The sequence below is a fragment of the Eumetopias jubatus genome, unplaced genomic scaffold, assembly GCF_037043125.1.
Source record: "Eumetopias jubatus isolate StellerSeaLion01/CBP00866 unplaced genomic scaffold, mEumJub1_p1.0 scaffold_11, whole genome shotgun sequence".
NCBI classification, from domain to species: Eukaryota; Metazoa; Chordata; class Mammalia; order Carnivora; family Otariidae; genus Eumetopias; species Eumetopias jubatus.
The window spans coordinates 7,012,303-7,035,806 of NW_028274817.1; the positions used below are offsets into that span (position 1 = coordinate 7,012,303).

Sequence of the window (23,504 nt, forward strand, 5' to 3'; positions counted from 1 at the left end):
TGTATCCAAAGAAAATGAAAACACTAATTCTAAAAGATATATGTACCCCCACGCTCATTGTAGTATTACCTACAATAGCCAAGGTATCCTAAGTGTCCACCAAAGGATGAATGGATAAAGAAATTGTAGTATATATGCACATTGGAATATTATTCAGCCATAAAAAAGAATGAAATCTTGCCATTTTTGGCAACATGGATGTACTTCAAGGATATTATGCTAAGTGAAATAAGTCAGAGAAAGACAAAAGCTGTATACCATCTCTCTTACATATGGAATCTCAAAAAACAAAACCGAAAACCAAAAACCAAACCAAAACAAACAAACAAACAAAAAAACAACCTCATAGATGCAGAGAACAGGATAGTGGTTGCCAGAGTAGGAGGATGGGAGAAATAGGTAAAGGGAGTCAAAGGGTAAAAAGAAAAAAAAATGTAATTGCTGTGAAACAGATGTAGAAATTTTGAATAATTTTTAAGTGCCAAACTGTTTTCCAGGATAGCTGTACCATTTTATATTTCCACCAGCAATGTGTGAATAATCCAGTTTCTCTGCATCCTTGCTCGCTTTTTGTGTTATCACTATTTTTTTTATTGTAGCTATTCTGATAGATGTGGAACAATATTTCCTTGTAGTTGTAATTTGCATTTCCCTAACGGTTAATGTTGTTGAACATTTTTTTCATGTGCTTATTTGCCATTCTTCTAAATTTTTTGGCCAGGTTTCTGTTCAAGCCTTTCAATGCTCTTGACCACTTCCTAATTTTCCTAATTGAAGTGTCTGTTTTTATTGCTGAGTTCATAAAGTTCTTTATGTTTTTATCCTTACCTCTTAGTTTCTATACAATTATATTTATTCGGAGTTTTGCACATGAAAAATTATTTCGTGTGTAGACATTCAGATAAGATTAATTCAGTCTGAATTTGAGAAATACCACTTTTCTTATGGCTTTATCCAGAAATATGTGATTTTTTTATGGTTTTCTATGAATAGTTGCTTTTCCACAAATACACCAGTATATAAGTTTAGAAGTATCTCTGTGTGTACATCATAGTTGTGTATGCATCCATGTAAAATCTTCTATTTGTTCTGTTCTTTCAGTAATACCCTAGCTCTGAGAAATAATTTTAACAAAGGGAATGCAGGAAAGTCAACTCTTAACTTATGGAGTATTTGGTGGTAAGACAACCAATCAAAAATCTGTCAGTATCAGTACTGATATGCAGCTGAATCCATGCATCTTACATTGCCAAGTCTAAAGTTTTATTAATGTTTAATTACCAACCACATATAATAGGAAAGATAATTATTATGTATTAAGTGACTACACTTAGTACTTTGGGAAAAAGTTTAATCAGAAAATCATAGAATGCATGGATGTTATTGCTGTAATTGCAGGTTGGAACAGACATTCATCAATACTGTATGGAAACATGATGTTGAAAAGTTTGGGGAGGAGATTACAGAAAGAATATCATTCTGAGTATTGATCTATGTAGAAGACCAAATTATGCATCTTTAGGTGTATAATTAAAAATAGACCCAAGTCTGGAAAAATAAATACTGACATTTGCATTATATATTATAAACTGGAAGTCTATCTTCCATTTTAGTCATGTTAGATCTTCAGAACTGAATAGCCTTTTTTTTTTAAGATTTTATTCATTTATTTGACAGAGATACAGCGAGAGAGAGAGCACAAGCAGGGGGAGTGGGAGAGGGAGAAGCAGGCCTCCCGCGGAGCAGGGAGCCCAATGCGGGACTCAATCCCAGGACCCTGGGATCATGACCTGAGCCGAAGGCAGACGCTTAACGACAGAGCCACCCAAGGCGCCCCTGAATAGCCTTTCAATGACAAATGAATTAGGTCCTAGTAAGAAGGCAAACATTTTCATCATTTCCATTGGTCTATCTTGACTGAGGACAAACCCTGAATATCCCATGCAGTGGTGCAAATAATATGAACTTGGAATTCACATAATTCTGGGCAGGATTTAAATCCTAGCATCAGGGAAACTGAGCAGCTTTAAATTTTAGTTTCCTTATCTGTACATCGGGGAACACATCTAATTTTGTAGGAGTATTCTAAATGTTAGATAATGTTTGTAAATGTTTCCATCTTTGTTGTTACATGTAGCTCTTGTTAGTTCTTTTTAACAGTTGTACATGTTTCCCCATTTTGAATAAGTTCAATGCCTTTATCTATTCCTGTTTGATGAGCATTTAAGAGAAACTACAGGATCACAGGGTTTATATATACAGGCCCACTTCCTAAGACATTTGCAAAATCTCCCCCAGAAGTGGTGTCATCATTTCTACTCTTGTCAGGGTTTCCTGAGTTCCCTTTGATCTACATCTATGACAACACTTGGTCTTATCAGATTTTATTTTTTTTATTTTTTTAAGATTTATTTATTTATTTATTTATTTACTTATTTATTTGACAGCGAGAGAGAGAGACACAGCGAGAGAGGGAACACAAGCAGGGGGAGTGGGAGAGGGAGAAGCAGGCTTCCCGCCGAGCAGGGAGCCTGATCTGGGCTTGATCCCAGGACCCCAGGATCATGACCTCAGCTGAGGGCAAACATTTAACGACTGAGCCACCCAGGTGCCCTGGTCTTATCATATTTTAAAATGTATGTAATTCTAATATATTTGAAATGATACTTCATTTTTGTTTCTATAACATTTTCCTGCAGGTCATTGTTGAGCATCTTTTCATGTATATATTGGCCATTTTGTCTCCCTTTACTATAAATTTATTATTCATATCTCTCACTTGCTTTTTATTACTTTAATTCTTGATTTGTAGTAGATACTACCTCTGTTGTTCATAGTAATGGAAATTTGCTCCTGCCTGTGACTTGTCTTTCAATGTTAGTTATAGCTACTTTTTTTTTTAAGATTTTATTTATTTATCTGAGAGAGAGAGCGAGAGAGGGAGCACAAGCAGGGGGAGTGGGAGAGGGAGAAGCAGACTCCCCGCTGAGCAGGGAGTCCAATGAGGAGCTTGATCCCAGGACCCTGAGATCATGACCTGAGCCAAAGGCAGACGTGTAACGACTAAGCCACCCAGTATAGGCGCCCCTATAGCTACTTTTCTTAGACAGAATTTTTGATATTAATGTGTCACATTTATACAGTTTCCTTTATGATTTGTGGCTTTGTAACATATGCATCTACTGCATCTTCCATTGCAGTTAATGGTAAATCCATCCATGTGGTTTCTCCTTCATCTTTCATTCATCTCATTCTCTAACACCTCATCTCCAATCAGCCAGAAAATCCTCATGGATTTAGCTTCAAAAATTATCCAGAATCCAACACTTCTCCACACATTATCCATTACCGCACTGGTCCAGATCCCCATCATCTCTAGCATGGATCACCGAGATAATCAGAGGAATTGTAGTCATATGATCTGTCATATGTGTGTACAATTCCTCTGACAGGTCCTACTTCATTCAGAGTAAAAGCCAATGTTTGAACGATATTCCCTAAGTCTCCACACAACTCCCTTCTCCTAACACCCTCTGATTTACCGTGCCCTCTTTACGTCTCTGACCCCATCTCCAAATACCTTCCCTTGTTCACTTTGTTACCAGCATACTGGCCTACTTTCTATTTCTGGAATACAATAAGCATATTGCAGGTTTGTGACCTTCACAATTATTCTTTGCTCTTCCAGAAAATCTCTTCCACAGATTTCATTCTTTCAAATACTGCTTTGATGTCACCTTCTCAGTCAGTCATTTGCTAACTAGATTTAAAAATAACTTCCTCCTGGAGCACCTGGGTGGCGCAGTTGGTTGAGCATCCAACTCTAGGTTTCAGCTGGGGTCATGATCTCAGGGTTGTGAGATTGAGCCCCACATCAGGCTCTGTGCTCAACATGGAGTCTGCTTGAGATTCTCTCTCCCTCTGCTCCTCCTGCTCATGCTCTCTCTCTCTCTCTCAAATAAATAAATCTTTAAAAAAATAACTTCCACCCCAGTCACATCATTTCCTATCATCCTCTCTCTCCTTTATATTTCATCATTAAATGTATTGTATGTTTGTTTTTCACTGTCTCTTTAGTTCCACTAGAATGTAAGCTCCATTAGAGCAGGGAATATTCTTCGTCTGTTTTGTTCACCGCTGCATCCACAACACCTGGGAAATTGTTCAACAAAGAGTAAGCACAGAATATGCATTTACTGAACAAATAAATATTGAATAAATACTAAGAAAGTCCTCCTTATTTAACTGCAGGTATTTTTAGTGTATTGAATTTATAATTCTATATTTTAAAATGTTTGAATTTAAACATTTCATACAACTAGAATTCACTTGTAAATTATATGTGAAATAGATATAATTTTATTTTTTCAATATTAATATCCAATAGTCCTAACACTTTTCATTGTGACTGGTCCATCTTTCCATTACCAAATTATTACATAAAAAATGAATTCCAATATAATATACATTTGGAAAAGTGCACAAGTCAGAGCATATTGCTGAAAAAAAACTTTTAAAGGTGAATGCACCCATAGAACCACCACCCAGACCAACATTTAACATGTTACAAACACTAAAATGCCTACCTCATGCCTTAGCCCTGTCATTAAGGAACACCTTTCTCTTCCTCCACAAAAGTAAATCACTATTCTTTTTTCTATGACCATAGAGTGGATTTTTCTTTTTTAGAAATGCATGTAAATGTTACACAACAGGCACTCTTTTGTGTCTAGCTTGGTTTGCTCTGTATTACACAGTTGTGATATTCATCCATGGTGCTGTAGGAGCGGTTTTTTTTTTAAAGATTTTGTTTATTCATTTGAGAGAGAGAGCCGGAGAAAGAAAGAGAGAGAGAGAGAAGGAGGGAGGGAGGGAGGGAGGGAGACGGAAAGAGGATCTGATGCAGACTCTGAACCGAGCACAGAGCCGGCGCAGGGCTTGATCCACAACCACGAGATCATGACCTGAGTGGAAACCAAGAGTCAGACGCTTAGCTGACTGAGCCACCCAGGTGCCCCAGGAGTTTTTCCTTTGTTATATTGTATTCCATTACATGACTATTTTACAATTTATGTATTTATTCTAGTATTCTTGAATGAGTTGCTTCTAATTTTTGACTATCACAATTATAATGTAATTATAAAGAATGCTTCTACATTCTTGAATACAACTTTCAAAATAATTTTACGTATTTATTGTAATGATCATAGTCATATAACTGATAAAATTTCGTGTTGCTATAGATCTTGATCAATGCTCAACATTGCCATTTTGTTTAACCTGTCTGGCGTCTCTATAGTGGTATTATATCAAGGGTTTAATTTGCATTTCTTTCTTTCTTTCTTTTTTGAGAGAGCAGAAGCATGAGTGGTGGGAGGGAGGGGTACAGAGGGAGAAAGAGAATCTTAAGCAGGCTCCATGCCCAGGTGAAGCCCAATGCCAGGCTTGATCTCACAACCCTGAGATCATGACCTGAGCCAAAATCAAGAGTCGGATGCTTAACTGATTGAGCCACCCAGGAGCCCCTGCATTTCTTTTATGACTAATGTGTTTTAGAATTTTTCATATAATTATTGTCTATTTGTATATTATTTTAATTCAAGTGCCTGTTCAGTTATTTTGCCCATGATGTTGTATCTGTCTTTCCTTACTGCTATCTACAAATGTTTTATATAGCTGGATACAAGGCCCTTGTCAAGTATATGTATTGTAAACATCTTTTCTCTGTTGCTTGCCTCTTCTTACTCTTGATGTCTCTTTTTTTTTAAAGAATTTATTTATTTCTTTGACAGAGAGAGACACAGCAAGAGAGGGAACACAAGCAGGGGGAGTGGGAGAGGGAGAAGCAGGCTTCCCGCGGAGCAGGGAGCCCGATGCGGGGCTCGATCCCAGGACCCTGGGACCATGACCTGACCTGAAGGCAGACGCTTAACGACTGAGCCACCCAGGAGCCCCGCCCTTGATGTCTTTTGATAAACAATTCTTAATTTTATTGTAGTTCAATTTATTAGATTTTATAGTTTTTTTGGTGACTTTTAAAAAAAATCTTTCTCCATTCAGATGTCAAGTATTTATGTAGAATTAAAAAATAAAAAAGCCCACCCTGTAGAAAAAGAGTAGAATGGTTGTTACCTGGGGCTGAAGAGTGGGGAAAATAGGGAGATGCTGGTCAGAGTACAAGCTTCCAGTTAGAAGATGAATACATTCTGGGGATCTAGTGTACAGCACAGTGATTATAGTTAACAATACTGTATTACATACTTGAAGGTTGCTAAGAGCGTAGACCTTAAATGGTCTCACCACAAAAAGAAACGGAATTACGTGATATTTTGGATGTGTTAGCTGTAATGCAAGGGTGGTAATCATACTGCCACACATCAGTGTATCAAATCAACACATTGTACACCTTAAACTGTCTCAATGTTATATGTCAATTGTATCTCATTGAAACTGGGAAAAAAGTTCACAAAAACAAAACAAAACAAAAAAGTCTGTACCTTCCAGCTTGAGCACTGTCACCCTCCCTCTCTTAGATCTCTTATTTTGATGGAATCGATCTGCCCATCATGAGGCAGCCCTGTGAGGAGCCCCCTGTTAGTAAGGAACTGAGAATCTCCAAACAGTCATATAAGTAACTTTAGAAACTGATAGCTCCTTTCCCCATCAAGAAGCCTCATGAGACACCTCAAGCCAGAGGCACGTAGAGAATTGTAAGGGTAAAATAATATATGTGTGCCAACTACTTTTAGCCACAGTAATGCTGCAGAACAACCCATCATAAAACCCTGTGGCATATGATAATCATTTCCGTAACCCACAAGAATATAAGGCACAGCTAAACTAGGCTGGGCTGAGTTAATCTTAGCTACACTCTTTCATAACTGGGAGTCAGAAGGCTCTGGCTGATCTAGAATTTTTTCATCAGAGCTGACTGGGATGACCCAGCTGTGCTCCATGTAACTAGCCTGGTCATGTTCTCATGGCAGAAAATCCTGAGCAAGCAAACCCAATAGCACTTCTCAGGCCTCTGCTTTTGTCCTATTTGAAAATATCTGATTGGCTAAAACAAGTTACAGGTACAATCCCAGAGTCAAAGTGGGAGGGCACTAAAAGAAATGTTTTACCAGTTGTCTCCCTTGATTGAAGGCTGCTGATAAATTCATTGGGCATTTAAGAAACCTTGACTCATCTGCCATAGACTCATAGTATGACTTTGAAAAACGGCTTTTGTGCTTTGGGTCTCATTTCACTCCAGCAATACAGTTTTATATATTATATAGAGACAATTTGTTAATGTTTTGTACATGTTTATGTGATGTGATTGTAATATCATGAGGTCAGGAAAGGAGAAGGAACATAAAGTTTGATTATGCTAGGAATATATTTTGCTAAGACATCAAATGTAGGATCTGATCCTTTAACCAGTCAGCAATTGGTGACCTTAGTACTTTTGAACTAATATGATTGAAGTTTATGTCATTGAGAGAGAAAAGCAACTGAGTAAATAAGAAGTACACCAGGTAATTTTCACTTCCAATATGAAGGAGTGATCTTCTAACAAACAAATCCTCCCAGAAATAATATTGATAAACCCTGGATGAATTATTTTTAAAATAACTACCAGTATAATTATTTTTAAAATAAATAATGCTCTGGAGATTTGACAGGGACATGCAGATTTTGGAGGGGAGTCAAAACTTGGAGCAAGTGATTGGCATGGAGTGAAGTTGTTGGGTGTGTGTAGGTATATGGGTGTGCACACAGACACATGCTGTGCCCTGAGGGTGGGTGTACTGCATAAAACTCCAAAATAAAACATTTCTGTAAGGAAGTAGCAGGGAAGGAGCCTGAGAACACCAGGCTGCTGGATGGTAGAGGTCCAGGAGGAGAGAGTACTAGAGAAGGTAAAACAATGATAATGTTTTTTTTTTTAAAGATTTTATTTATTTATTTGACAGAGAGATACACAGCAAGAGAGGGAACACAAGCAGGCGGAGCGGGAGAGGGAGAAGCAGGCTCCCCACTGAGCAGGGAGCCCGATGAGGGGCTCGATCCCAGGACCCCGGGATCATGACCTGAGCTGAAAGCAGACGCTTAACGACTGAGCCACCCAGGCCCCCCCCATGATAATGGTTTTATTATTTTTTATTTTTTTAATTTATTTTTTATTTATTTTTATGATAATGGTTTTAAATTCAAGTTTCTGGATGAATCCTGAACCACATGTACATCACACAAACTAAAAGCAATTTGCACTTATGGGTTAAAGAACTAAACTGAGATCTGAGTTTACTAAAGGCATGATAGTTTGCCCATGATTCTAACCAATTAAAATGGCAGAAATTAAAACTTTATCAATTTTATGGGGCGCCTGGGTGGCTCAGTCGGTGAAGCGTCTGCCTTCGGCTCAGGTCATGATCCCAGGGTCCTGGGATGGAGCCCCGCATCGGGAGGGGAGCCTGCTTCTCCCTCTCCCACTCCCCCTGCTTGGGTTCCCTCTCTCGCTGTGTCTCTCTCTGTCAAATAAGGATATAAAGAACAAAAATCTTTAAAAAAATAAAATTTTATCAATTTTATAATAAAATTTTATAATAAATTTGTTTTAATTAAAACAAGAGATGGCAAGGATGTGGAGTAACTGGATCTCTGAAATCTTGCTATAGAAGGTAACAAATGGTCTGGCTATTTTGAGAACTACTTTTTTGTTGTTTTTGAAACCTCAAACAAACATGATATGACACAGCTCTCCCAGTCCTACGTATTTACTCAGGAGAATGAAGGCTTAGATACATACAAAGACCAGTATATAAATGTTGATAACAGTTTTATTTGAAAAGCTTTGTTCATAATAGCCAAAAAGTGAAAGCAACCCAAATGTTCATCATTTCATTAATGGATAAATAAAATGTGGGATATCCATACAATGGACTACTGATACAGGGATATAGTGGTTACTCCCTTGCCACAGGGCAGCATAGTTCTGGTGCCATTGACCCCTGAGAGCTCTGATTGGGATACAGTTGAAGCTAGTCTTCAGCTAAACTCACAACTTTGTTACACTTCATTCCTTACCCTAACCTGCTTCCTTCACTTACTTCCCAGTACCTCCTGAAAGCACTCAATCATTAAATCGTTTGCACAAGAATATCCTTCCCATGCTCTCTTCTAAGAAATACATGCAGAGATAATTGGTAACATATGTGTGCCTAGGAAGCAGATTCTAGGAATGGGGATATGAAATTTGGCTACTCACTGCTGGCTGGCAAATCACTACTTGGAGGTTGGGTATTGGTTTTCTCTGGAATGTTTTGACAATACAGTTGTCATTCACTGTGGTGAACTGAGAGGAGACACAGGTAAAAGGGAATGGACTGACCTGTGCAGTATCTCTGGCATTTAAGCAAAGACAGGGAAATGATAATAATAATAATTATAAAACTGGCTGGCCATTGTTGGGTGCCAGTGATGCTTTGAAGACAAAAAATAACAGATTCAGTTCAATTAATCATCAATTCAAAGCAAAGTGTAAGTTAGAGGGCTCCTTAGCAGTGTTTAAAGAAACTCGGATCTCTTGCTACCGCAGGTTTGGCTGAGCTAAAGATCAGACAGACCCAAGGCTTAATTGTTCAGGTAGCAGAATTTCAGAAAATGTTGAATGGATTCTCATACTCGGCAAGTATCCTGGGCCAAAATCAGAGCCCTAAAATGGTTGAAAGCTGGAATATGGGATAGTGATTTTTGCAAAAATGCATTTGAGAATCTTGAAGCTCTAGATTTTCTTAAATCCTCTGAGCCTACAGAGATGGCCCACTGCTGCTTGAGAGAAGAGCTTTCTCACTTGCTTTTCTTGCTATGCCTTTATACCATGTAGAGGACTATAGTGATACATGCCCTCTTTATATTGGACCCACAAGACTAATATCTATGTTCAGATCTCAGCATGACCCCTAGAATTAACAAGCATAGCAAAGTCACAGGTTACAAGGCCAACATATAAAAGCCAATCTAATTGCTATATACTGCCAATGTACAACTGTGAAGTGGAAATTTTTAAAATACCACTTATGATAATACCTCAGTATTTCCATTTTTTGAGTTAATCTAAGAAAACATGTACTAGATCCGTATGCTGAATACTAAAAAAAAATGATAAAAAATAAAAGAAAAACTACATAGAACAAAGAGACACTGTTTTAATGGATTGAAAGACTCAAAATAGTAAATATGTCTACTCTCCCTAAATTGATCTATAGATTGAACACGATTCCAACCAAAATCCCAAGAGGGGTGCCTGGTGCGCTCAGTCAGTAGAGCATGCAACTCCATCTCCGAGTATAAGTTTGAGCCCCATGTTGTGTGCAAAACTTACTTAAAAAAAAAAAAAAAAGCCCAACAGGATTTTTATGGATTTAGAAAAACTGATTCTAAATTTTATACGAAAGGTAAAGGGACCTAGAGTAGATAAAATAATTTCAGAAAAAGAAGAAAGTGGGGAGAACCGCATTACCTTGTTTTAAGGGATAGGATTTAAGCTATCGTAAGCAGAACACTGTAATATTAGCAAAGAAATAGACACATAGATGAATGTAATAAAACAAAGGACCTGGAAACCAAGCCACAAAAAAATGACTGCGACTTTTTTTTTTAAGATTTATTTATTTATTTGACAGAGAGAGACACAGCTAGAGAGGGAACACAAGCAGGGGGAGTGAGAGAGGGAGAAGCACCCCCCCCCCCCCCCCGCACGGAGCAGGGAACCTGATGCGGGACTCAATCCCAGGTCCCTGAGATCATGACCTGAGCCGAAGGCAGACGCTTTAACGACTGAGCCACCCAGGCGCCCCCCGACTGCAACATTTTGACAAAGGTGTAAAACTCACAATCCCAAGATCAAGAGTTGCATGCTCCACCGACTTGAGCCAGCCATGTTCCCTTTTGCCCGTTTTTATTTGAGTTATTTTTATTGCTGAGTTGTAAAAATTCTTTATATATTCTGGATGCTAAACCCTTATCAGATATGTATGATTTGCCAGTATTTCCCCCGATTATATGGGTTGTCTTTTCATTTTCTTGATCATGTGCTATGATGCACAAAATTTCCCAATTTTGATGAAGTCAAATTTTTTCTTGGTTGCTTATAATTTGAGTCTTGTTTCTAAAAAGCCATGGCCATATCCACAGTCCTGAATGTTTATATCTAGTTTTCTTTTAAGGTTTAATAGTTTTAGCTTTATACTTATGTCTGTGGCTCATTTTGACTTAATTTTTATATATGATGTAAGGTAGGGGTCCAACCTCATTCTTTTTGCATGTGACTTGTCAACAAATGGCAGTAAAATAACTGAAAAGATGATCATTTCCTCATCAAATTGTCTGGTTAAGCTTCTTGAGAAAGAGAAATCAACTGACCATAGATGTAGATGCTTATGTCTATACTTTAGATTCTTTTCCATTGATTTATATGTCTATCTTATGCCAGTACTGCACTGGCTTGATTACCGTGGGCTTTGTAGCTGAAATTGGAAAGTGTGAGGCCTTCTACTTTGTTCTTCTTTTTCAAGATTTTTTAGCTCTTCTAGGCCCTTAAATTTCCACAAGCATTTTAGGACCAGTTTGCTAATTTCTGCAAAAATGCCTGTTAGGATTTAGTTAATCAGATGGAATCTGTAGACCACTTAGAAGGGTATTACCATCTTAACAATATGTAGTCTTCCAATCCATGAAGACATGATGTCTTTATTTAGGTCTTCTTTAATTTCTTTCAATAATATTTTATAAATTTATGTGTATAAGTCTTGTACTTATTTTTTAAAATACTCCTAAAGATTTTGCTTTTTTGATGCTATTGCAAGTGGAAATCACTTACTTTTCTTATTATTATTCCTTGTTAGTTTATAGAAATACATTAGGGGTGCCTGGGTTGCTCAGTCGGTTAAGCGTCTGACTCTTGATTTTGGCTCAGGTCATGATCTCAGGGTCATGAGATCAAGCCCTGTCTTGGGCTCTGTGCACAGCAGGGAGTCTGCTTCTCTCCTTCTTTCTCTTCCTCTGCCCCTCCCCTCCCCATGCACAGATGCACTCTCTCTCTCTAAAATAAATAAATATTTTTAAAAAAGAAATACAAATGATATATGTATTTGATCTTGTATCTTGCAACCTCACTGAGTTTTTATTTGCTCTAAGTTTGTGTGTGTGTGTGTGTGTGTGTGTGTGTGTGTGTGTCTATTCCATAGGACTTATTTTATACAATCTCATGTCATCTGTGAATAATAATAGTTTTATTTCTTCCTTTCCAACCTGGATGGCTTGTTTTTCATATTATTGCCTAATTGTCCTAGCTAGAACCTTCAGTACAATGTTGACTATTAAGGGATAAAGGCAGACATCTTTTCTTCTTTCTCACCTTGGGGGAAAAGCTTTAAGTCTGGCAATATTCTCTCTGACATCAGCTGTAGCAACACTTTTCTAGATATGTTTCCTGAGGCAAGGGAAATAAAAGCAAAAATAAACTATTGGGACTACATCAAAATAAGGAAGCACAACAAAGGAAGCAATCAACAAATCTAAAAGGTAACCTATTGAATGGAAGAAGATATTTGCAAATGACATATCCAATAAAGGGTTAGTATCCAAAATATATAAAGAACTTATACAACTCAATACCCAAAAAACAAATAATCTAATTAAAAAATAGGCAGAAGACATGAAGAGACATTTCTCCAAAGAAGACATCCAGATGGCCAACAGACCCATGAGAAGATGCTCAACATCAGGAAATGCAAATCAAAACTACAGTGGGATATCACCTCACACCTGTCAGAATGGCTAAAATCAAAAACACAAGAAACAGTAAGTGTTGATGAGGCTGTGGAGAAAAAGGAACACTCATGCACTGTTGGTAAGAAAGCAAACTGGTGCAGTCACTGTGGAAAACAGTATGGAGGGTCCTCATTAAATTAAAAATAGAAATACCCTATGATCCAGGAATTGTGATATCATACTGGGTATTTAGCCCAAAAATACAAAAATACTAATTCAAAGGGATACATACACCCCTATGTTTATAGCAGCATTATTTACAATAGCCAAATTATGGAAGCAGCCCAGGTGTCCATCGATAAATGAGTGGATAAAGAAGTGGAGTGTGTGTATATATATATATAGGACTATTATTCAGCCATATAAAAGAATGAAATCTTGCCATTTGCAATGATATGAATGGAGCTACAGAGTATAATGCCGAGCAAAGTCAGTCAGTCAAAGAAAGACAAATACCATATGATTTCACCCATATGTGGAATTTAAGAAACAAAACAAATGAGCAAAGGAAAAAAGAGAGAGAGAGAGACAAGCCAAGAACCAGACTCTTAACTCGAGAGAACAAACTGATGGTTACCGGAGGGGAGGTGGGTGGAGGGATGGGGGAATAGATGATGGGGATTAAAGAGTACACTTACCATTATTTAATAAAATAAAACAAAAAAGATTTTTAAAAAGTTCCATTCTATTCCTACTTTACTGTGGATGTGTTTATTTTGATGATCATGTGAAGTTTGTCCTTTATTCTATTAATCTGCTGTACTCCAGTGTGGCGTGCCTATCCTGGACGTATTTTCCCTCCACGCCATCCCACACTCGGCCTCTGCTCTACATAGGGGCTGACATCTGCAGGCTGCAATTCTTTACATGCTGCCAATCATATTTATTTTCTAGTGGTAAGCTTATTGACATTCATGGGAGAAACTCAACTCTGCCACTGAGAGTCAAATATGTTTAAGTGTCTGTTATAATTAATACAAAAACAAAAACAAATACCTCTGGATTATGAAACTTCCTCTAAATATTCCCTCTCTTTTGTCCTCTTTAAAGCCTACTCAAAAATACATTTTCACACATTTCAGTTAGCGTGTGTATATGCATACACACATAGTGTAAGTAATAGAGTGACGTATTCAGCTTGTAAAATATTCAAGCACTACACATGAAGATATGTAATATACTACCTGTATGATGCAGCTCAAGTGGTACTCAGTGAGAAATGGATAGTCTTAAAAAGATGTATTAGAAAATAAATGCTTAAAACAGCCAGGCACTTCAAGAAGGTAGGGAATGAATAGCACATTCGACCTAAAGAAGTAGATGCTGGGAAATAATGAAGATAATTGCAGAAAATAATGAAATCAAAAACAGCAGGGCCAACTAACACAAGCCATTTTTGGAAATACCTATAAGGTAGACATCTTTGCAATAATGATCAATTACTAAAGAGAAAAGCAGGAACAAACAAGTTAAATAAATTTGTACAAAATTTAGATGAAGAGAGTTTCTATAAGGGAACGCAAGTTCTCTCAGGATAACCAAACCATAGACAGGGAAATATTTCCACATACAGAGGTATTTCAGCTAATAAGGAAGGAATGAGGGAATGATTATTCTGTGACCCCCCCTAATGGATTAATAGATAGAGGTGATAATCATCGATGACAGCTAACATCAACACAAAGGGAAACCACCAGGCATTATAGGCTTCCTAATGGAAGTACACAGCCTTACCTATGGAGCTTCTACCTCTACCAATCTAAAAAATACAGAGGGCTGAAGGACATGTTGGTTTACCACTGTGAGCAAAATCCAGACTATGGGAAACAGGACAAAATACAAGACTCTTTTTTTAAATGCAAGGGAAAAGCAGTGATATAGAAAAATTTTACAGAATAAGAGACATAAGGGACATAAACAATCAGGTTGTATAGACCATATTTATATATCAATTCCAAAAACCATTTTTAAAGTAATCAGGCTGTCAGATAAGTATAAAAAAGTAGATATTAGATTCTAAGGACTTTTTTGGGGAATAGTAATTGTATTAAGTTTATGTTTTAGAAACAGTCCTTATATATCAGAAATGCACGCTGAAATACTTAGGGGCAATGCCTTAGATTTGCTTCACATTCCGGTTGCAGGATGGGTGAATAGCAGAGGTATAATTGGAAATGTATTGGTCACACATTAATGATTGCTGAGGTTGAATGTCAGGCATATTGGGTTCATTATACTGTTCTCTGTATTGGTATATGAGTTTGGGAGTTTCTGTAATACTTTTTATTATAAATATCATGCCACTAAATTTGAAAGCCTAAGGGAAATGGACCAGTTTTTAGAAAATATATAACCAAATTCATCCATAAAGAAACATAAAACGTGAATTCAAAAATACAAATGGAAACCATATTCAAAATTTAAGCCACTCTCACATGTCTCAGATAAGACTATTTTTTTTTTTAAGATTTTATTTATTTATTTGAGAGAGAGAGAGAATGAGAGATAGAAAGCACGAGAGGGAAGAGGGTCAGAGGGAGAAGCAGACTCCCTGCTGAGCAGGGAGCCCGATGCGGGACTCGATCCCGGGACTCCAGGATCATGACCTGAGCCGAAGGCAGTCGCTTAACCAACTGAGCCACCCAGGCGCCCAAGACTATTTTTTTTAAAGATTTATTTATTTATTTGTCAGAGAGAGCGAGCGAGAGCGAGCACAAGCAGGGGGAGCGGCAGGCAGAGGGAGAAGCCCCCTCCTTGCCAAGCAAGAAGCATGATGGTGGGACTCAATCCCAGGACCCTGGGATCATGACCTGAGCTGAAGGCAGACTCTTAACCAACTGAGCCACCCAGGCGTCCTGTGAGATAAGACTATTTTGGAGACCACTTCTACCAAATGGTCAGGGAAAATTAATTGCCAGCTTTTGTAAACTTTTCCAAAGCATACCACAAATGCGGGGAGATACTATTCAACTCATTTTTCCCCAGTCAGCTTCCCTTGATTCAAAAACCAAGCGAGGACCTTGCCCCCAATCCCACTAACAGAACACTTGAGCCAAGCCCATTCATATGGCAATAAATTTCTCAAATAAAATAGCATAGTCAAGAGCGCAGTGAACTAAGTGAGCAAACGGGCTGTGTCCAAGGAATGACAATCTGACTTCACACTGGCAAACACTTTCAACTGTTAATTACCTACACGAACAAATTAGAGGGGAGCAAGTGTTATTGCTAGTAAGCATAGAAAAAGCCTTTGAAAGCAATGCAACATGTGTTCATGGTATAAACTCCGGCAGACTAAGAATAGAAGGGAGCTTCCTTTCCCTAAATTCTATTGCAAGCATAGTTAGAGGTGAAATGTTAGAAGCATTCTCATTGAAGTCAGGAACAAGACAGATCTACACTCTCACCGCCAGTGTTTAGAACTGCACTGGAACACAAAGCCAGAGATGTGGAGGTCAAAATAAATATAAGATGTGAATACTGAAAAGAGATAATATTTGTTAACAAGATGACCATTTGCCTAGAAAATCAAAAGGAAGAGGAGTGTGGAATATATTCAAATAGATACGGGACTTCAGAGAGGCGGTATATAGGAGGTCAATATAGCAAAATCCAGAGCCTTACCACACAAAAGCAGTAGCTATTTAAAACATGTAATACATAATATTCCATTCAAAATAGCAACAAAATCCAAGTTACCTAACAGGCACTACAAATCACAAAAATGTATGAGATCTTTATGGAGACAAATATAAAATTTTACTGATACATACAGACAAAAATAATCCCAAATAGAGAAGTATATTCATTAATGTGAAACAAAGTATCGTAAAGATGCTAATTCTCCTTAAATTATTCACAGATGTAGTGGCTTAACTATAGTTGCCCAAATGATAATGAAGTTTGTGTTGCTGTCTTCCACTCCCAAAAATCAACCCTGGTGAACTACAGAAGGGAGAATGAAAACAAACAATGATGTATTAACTTCCTCGATCTGCTGTATCAAACTGCCATGAACTGGGTGGCTTAAACAACAGAAATGAACTCTCTTAGGTAAACCACTTTTGATACCTGACTTTAGTGCCTTAACTCTCCCAAACAATGTTTGAATTATAGTCTCCTTCAGTCATTAACCTTGTTTCCTGAATATGCTTCCTTTCCTTTTCTTCAAATTTTACATATTTTAAAGGCTGAAGAGAAAAAAAAAAAACCCTCCTCTTTTCTATATGGGCATTTGGCTTTATATTTATTATTATTTGTATATAGCATTAGATTCCATCTATCTGTCTATCATTTATCTGTCCTTCCATTCACTCATCCAACTCTGTACTCTCTTTATCTAGCCATAATAATGAAAAAAAGAATAATTACCAGCTGGGAGTGATTTGGGTTGGTTGTTGTATTACAGGTCTACCAATAAAAGACAATAAATCATACTATATAGGGAAGATAACTTTGGAACCATTTGGTTCAACCAGTTCATTTGGTAGAAGAGTAAAGCAAGACTGAAAATAAATAATTTACTAATTAAAAAAAAAAAAAAGAAATGAACTCTTCCAGTTCTAGAAACCAGAAGTCCCAAATCATTTTCACTGACCTGAAATCAAGATGCTGGCAGAGCCACATTCCCTCTGGAGACCCTAGGGTAGAATCCAGTCCTTGCCTCTTGCAGCTCCGGGCAGCTGCTGGCCTCCCTTGGCTCGTGGCAACATAACTGCAATCTTCAAGGTCAACATCTTCAAATCTCCCCCTGCTCCATCTTCACCTTGCCTTCTCTGGCTTCCCTCTTGTAGGATACAAGTGATTGCACTTAGGGCCCACCTGGATAATCCCGGCTACTCCTCTCCCATCAAAAGATTCTTAAGTTAATCACAACTGCAAAGACCCTTTTCCCAAAGAAGTCAGCATTTACAGGTTCTAGAGGCTGGGAGATGGCATCTTTGGGGGAACATTTTTCAGTCCATCAACAACAGAATCGAAGCAAACCATGAGAAATCCCTGTGTTAACTGCTACCTGTGTTTGGGGGCTGGAGGGAGGCAGCGGTGAAGTTCAGGAGGGATCACGGTCTGCAACAGATGGCAGATGATGGGACAGGTGGGAGGAACATGTTTAAACTTCTGCCCTGTTTCACTGAAGGACTCTGGGGCATCACCTCAGACCACGGACGTCAGTAGCCCTGGGGTGGTATCGGGTATCAGGGCAAATTGGGTTGATTGATGCAGTATGGCTTCGGACTCCGTGCGAATAACCACCTGAAACCACTTTAGCGATTGAAGCCTGGCCTTTACAAAAATATTGTCATCGGATCAAAAGAATGGTCTGAAGAGGGACTAGCAAGCATCAGGGCGAACTACACACACGCGCTGGATAGAGCTACAGAATACACTTCTTAATAGCAGGGAGGCTTAAGAAAGCTGGACATTACTCTACTGGACAATGCAATATCGGACAACCTCAGAAGAGCAGGAACTCCCCAAATCCTGCTGCTCAGCCACCGTGGTGTAGGAAATAAACTTGTAGAACAGAACATTTCCAACGTCTATGTCTTTTGGGTGAGGAGACACCATAGGAAGGCGGGCTTCTTTCCCGAATCTCCACCCCCTGTCCTGGGTGCCGGCGCTGCCCCGTCTAGTAGCTGGCAGGGAGGGCAGACTCTCCCAGAGAGCATCTAAGCAAAGAGCCTCATGAGTGAGGACCGGGGGTCCACCCATCCTGAAACAACAGTGTGGGCCCCACAGAATCCCACCCCACCTCTATGTCAGCCCTGGTCGACGCTGGGCAGGGCTGTCAGGAAAAGCAAAGTGCCCCCCTCATTGGAAGCTCTGGGAACCGGGGCGTGCAGCCTTGACTTGAGGGTGTGCAGGGGGAGAGGGCTCAGGCAGTTCCAGGCTCAAAGCGATGATCCTGTGGGCAGGCTCAGCTGGCCTCCCACCACAGAGCCGAACGGACCCCAGCCCTAATGGGCCTGCTTTCAACCCGGGGAGGCCCAAGGTGGGGTCCTTGGATTTAGTGTTTCCTGACTTCCACCTCTGGAGTCTGAAGGAGATGAGGCTTCAGCTGGGGTGACTGGACTCAGGTCAGCAAAGGAAGGGATCCCAGACTCTGCTGGGTGTCAAGGCGAGGATCCCAAAGCAACCTCCCACCGCAGCCAGAGGGGTTTTTCACGGGCACCTCCCTCTGCTGTCTGCCCTGTGAAGCTCCAGGCATGGTTGACAGGCAAAGCCTGCCCAACACTCACCTGTCGGGGTCTCAGGGAGATGAGACCATCCTCAGGACAGCAGAATGAAAGGGTCCCAGGCCCTGTCAGGAGGAAATAGGATTCCTGCCTATCCTTCCCTGCTACCCAGGATCTCCAGGACTGACAACAGGGGTCAGAGCAGATTTTTGTGGGGATCCCTGTAGTTCTGACGTGGAGGTATCTCAGTCATTCTCTAGGTGTCAAAGTGAGGGCTCTGAGGAAAGGCAGGGAAGCTCCCACCACAGACAGAGGAGGCCCTGGGAAGACTGGAGCCATGGCCTGAGGGAAGAATTCTCAGGTCAACAGAATATGGGTGGCCTAAGCCCTGTCAGGAGTAGTTGTGACTACACTGAAGAGGACTGAGAATGCCTCCCCACCCCAGAGAGGGGGCATCCCACAGAAACCTGCTCACCCCTGCTGCTAAGCCTGGGAGACCTCCGGCAAAAGTAGCTGGATGTGGCATCTTTTCACTTTTTGTCTCAGTGGTCTCAGGGAGGTCTGAGAAAAAGACATGGGGGGGTGGGATACAGATATAAAACTGAATATCCTGAGGGAGAACTGAAGGTACCCCCGTCCCAGAACAGATGAGCCCAGCCCCTGCTGTCATACCTGGGAGACACTAATTAGAGGCGGCCAGTTATGGTAGGCTAACCCTTCTACCATGGGGTTGCTGGTGGTGGTTCTTCTCAGAGAGGGAGGCCTTCAATCTGAGGAGGCAAAGTCAGGTCAGCTGAGGTAGAGGATGGAGCAGGGCCTGTCAAGAGAAAATATTCATAACATAATGGGCCCTCCTACCATAGACAAAGGAGGCCCCTGCTAGTAGCCCTGGGAGACCCCGGGCAAGTATACCAGATGTTGTGCCCCTCACTTCTTCCTCTGGGGAAAGTCAGAGGAGTTCAGCGGAGTGGTGGGGCCCCGACCCCAGCAGAGGAAAGGTTAGGACTCTGAGCATCTGCCCCAGAACACTGGGGACCATGCAGAGTCTGGACGCGGCTCTCCTGTCAGCACTGGGGACCCAGGACTGGGTCTGCAGTCCACATCTTGAGCTGCCCCTTCAATTCCCCTTATAGGAGCTCTAGGAACAGGGAGGTGAAAGCTTTGGTCTCAGGCCCATGTCGTCAAGTCAGCATATCAGAGAAGGCTGACGCAGTGCCAGGAGTCAAGGTGAGGTGCACACCCTGAATGCCTACCAAGAGCCCCAGAAGATGGGACCCCACAGTGCCTGACCATCCATGGCCTACTCTCAGCCCTAGATGCCTCAGGCTGTGCCAGCTTCACCCTGAGGAGCTATTTCAATTCCTCTTTCTGTTCTTCGGAAACAGGCCACCCAAGAGAACAGTAGCCCTGTGAGGCCCACGAGCACCACCAAAAAGGAGACCTGGAAGCTGCCTTTATCTGAGCTGTCACGGATGAGTTTCTCACCTGAGGCCACCGATGCTTTTCCTCTGTCCCCAATGTCCGGGGATCCCCAATGCCCACCCTCCTGCAAGCTACCCCCAATATAAGTCATCATGCCTCTGGGTCAAAAGAGTGAGTGCTGCAAGCTTGAGGAAGACCTTCAGGCCCCAAGACAGCCCCAGCGCCTGGTAGGTGTGCAGGGTCCCATGCCTCAGGAGGAAGAAGCCACAACCTCCTCCTCTCTCTGCTTTGATCCCGGGCACCCCAGACATGGTGCCTGCTGCTGGAAAACTAAGTGTCCCCCAGAGTTCTCAGAGAGCCTGCTCCTCCCCCACTGCCATCACAGCCACTCCTTCAAGTCAATCTGATGAGAGTTCTAGAAGCCAAGAAGAGAAGGGGCTCCATCAGAGCCTAAGTCCTTGCTCAGTGATGCACTTAACAAAAAGGTGCCCAAATTGGTACGGTTCCTGCGTGTCAAGTAGGTAACAAAGGAGCCCATCACAAAGGCAGAAATGCTGCAGAGCATCATCAAAGAACAAGGGCCACTTCCCTGTGATCCTCAGGAAAGCCTGTGAGTGCATGGAGGTTGCCTTTGGCACTGAAGTAAAGGAAGTGGACCCTGCCAGCCCCTGCTATGTGATGGGATGCTGAGCGGTGAGCAGGGAGTGCCCAAGACCAGCCTCCTGGGGGTGCTCCCGGGGGTGATCCTCCTGAAGGACGACCATGCCCCCGAGGAGGAGGTGTGGGAAGCGCTGGGGGCCATGGGGGTGTATGCCAGCCAGGAGCACATCATCTACGGGGAGCCCAGGGAGCTCCTCACCAAAGTCTGGGTGCAGGAAGGGTACGTGGAGTACCGGCAGGTGCCCGGCAGTGACCCTGCCCGCTACGAGTTCCTGTGGGGTCCCAGGGCCCGTGTCAAAACCAGCAAGATGGAAGTCCTACGGATTTTTGCAAAGGTCAGTGGCACTGAACCCACTTCCTTCCCATTTTGGTATGAGGAAGTTTTCAGAGATGAGAAAGAGAGAACACACGCAAGAGATGCCACCACTGCCACAGCCAGTGAAGGTTCCTGTGTCCCATCTGGCAGCTTCTCCTGCCCTAAGCGAAGTCTGAAGCAGATTCTTCACTCTTCATTTGAAGACAATTCCACATTTCCAAGTAGTGTAGAGGGGTGGATCTGGAGGCAACACAGTGTATAACACCTTTGTGTCCCTGTTCAACATGGGTGATTTGGAGATTCTACTTTTTTTTATATATATATTTTATTTATTTGACGGAGAGAGACACAGCGAGAGAGGGAACACAAGCAGGGGGAGTGGGAGAGGGAGAAGCAAGCTTCCCACCGAGCAGGGAGCCCAATGAGGGACTCGATCCCAGCACCCTGGGATCATGACCTAAGCCGAAGGCAGACGCTTAATGACTGAGCCACCCAGGCGCCCCTCTTGTTTTTTGTTTTTTAAGATTTTACTTATTTATTTGAGAGAGAGAGAAAGAGAGAGCACGAGTGGGTGGGAGGGGCAGAGGGAGAGGGAGAAGCAGACTCCCCGCTGAGCAGGAAGCCCAACATAGGGCTTGATCCCAGAACCCCGAGATCCTGACCTGAGCCAAAGGCAGACACTTAACCGACTGAACCACCCAGGCGCCCCCCCCTTTTTTTTTAATAAGTTTTTGTTTTTATGTAATCTCTACACCCAACGCGGGGCTTAAACTCACAGCCCCAAGATGAAGAGTCGCATTTCTACTGACTGAGCCAGCCAGGTGCCCCTCGAATATCATTCCTTGTAATAGAAATTTTAATTAGCTTCAGAATCTAACTTTATGAATGACAGTGGTCACACATTTATAGCTGTTCATCAGGTTTAAGAATAAGCGTTTTTATATTTTGCAAAACAAATTGTGAAACCTCCCATCTTTTTGGGATCTGGAACAAGATAACAAGGCATTAGAATAGGAATTTCCTTGGAAATGTGAACAGGCCCAGAAGTAAAATCGAGGGGTTCATAGAGGAAAAAACATAAAGGATGGCAACCTTTAGGACTCACTTACCCCTTTTAGTCTGTCATGTAAAATTAAGTGATACATATCAGGTTTGCTTGGCTTATTCAAGAACGTAGGAGAAAGTCAATCTTGAATGAAATCTTTCTCACTGGCTCGTTTATCTGCCAAACATGAATTGAGTGCTTGCTCTTTGGAATGCCCTGTGTTGGTAAAGGGGGGTGCTGGGGTCAGCAGGACACACCCCCACCCATAGAATGGTAGAGATTTGGAGCAGCAATCCTATCAAGAAGATGGTGAGATGTCCCTGAAGAGCTACAGAACAAGGTGAAGAGAAGGAGCGAGCAGTAGGGCCCCAGGTGAGAGCACCCAAGTGTAAGTACCCTGAGCCAACACTATCTGGGGCTTTGGGAAAGTGCTCTTCCTTCTGCGGGAGTGAATGTTTAGTTCTGCTGGGGCCAGACTCTCAAAAGGTGTGCCTTACGGTTGAGAGAAAGGTCTGGAAGAGAAAATTGTCCTCGCAGTTACTTTTGGATCAGGGATAAATCAGAGAGAAATAACTCCACCCAAGGCAGGTATGAAATGTGTTCTGAGGTCTTTTAAAAACCCAGTGTAGTTGAACACAATGCACGAACCAGATGTTCTGCAAGGATTTCTTGAGAAATAGGGTGATACTTCCTTGAAGTGATGCCAAGAAACCACTAGGATGGCACTCTTTTCCCTGGCCTAGGAGAGGTCGTAGGGCCCCAGGTGAGAGCACCCAAGTGTAAGTACCCTGAGCCAACACCACCTGGGGCTTTGGGAAAGTGCACTTCCTTCTGTGGGAGAGCCAGAACCTGCTCCGCTACAGGTTACTCTGAGTGGATGTTGGCTCTCTCTAAGCAAGGACTAGTTTTTTGGTGCAGTGAAATGAGTGGAAATAGTGTTTTGGATGGAAGAGCAGCTGGAAGGAATGGAAGGAGCTGGTCTTTGACTTGACTGAATTCTAGGAGCTTTGAGTCGAATCGCCTGGTGAAGACTAACCCACAGCCCCACACCCAGATCAAGTGTCTG

The 23,504-nt window shown here is 41.3% G+C and overlaps 1 pseudogene; it reads left to right on the top strand.

Annotated features, from left to right (window-relative positions):
• Positions 1–18,718: 18,718 nt before the first annotated feature.
• On the top strand, positions 18,719–21,655 carry LOC114224608 (putative MAGE domain-containing protein MAGEA13P; annotated as a pseudogene).
• The last annotated feature ends 1,849 nt before the right edge of the window (positions 21,656–23,504 follow it).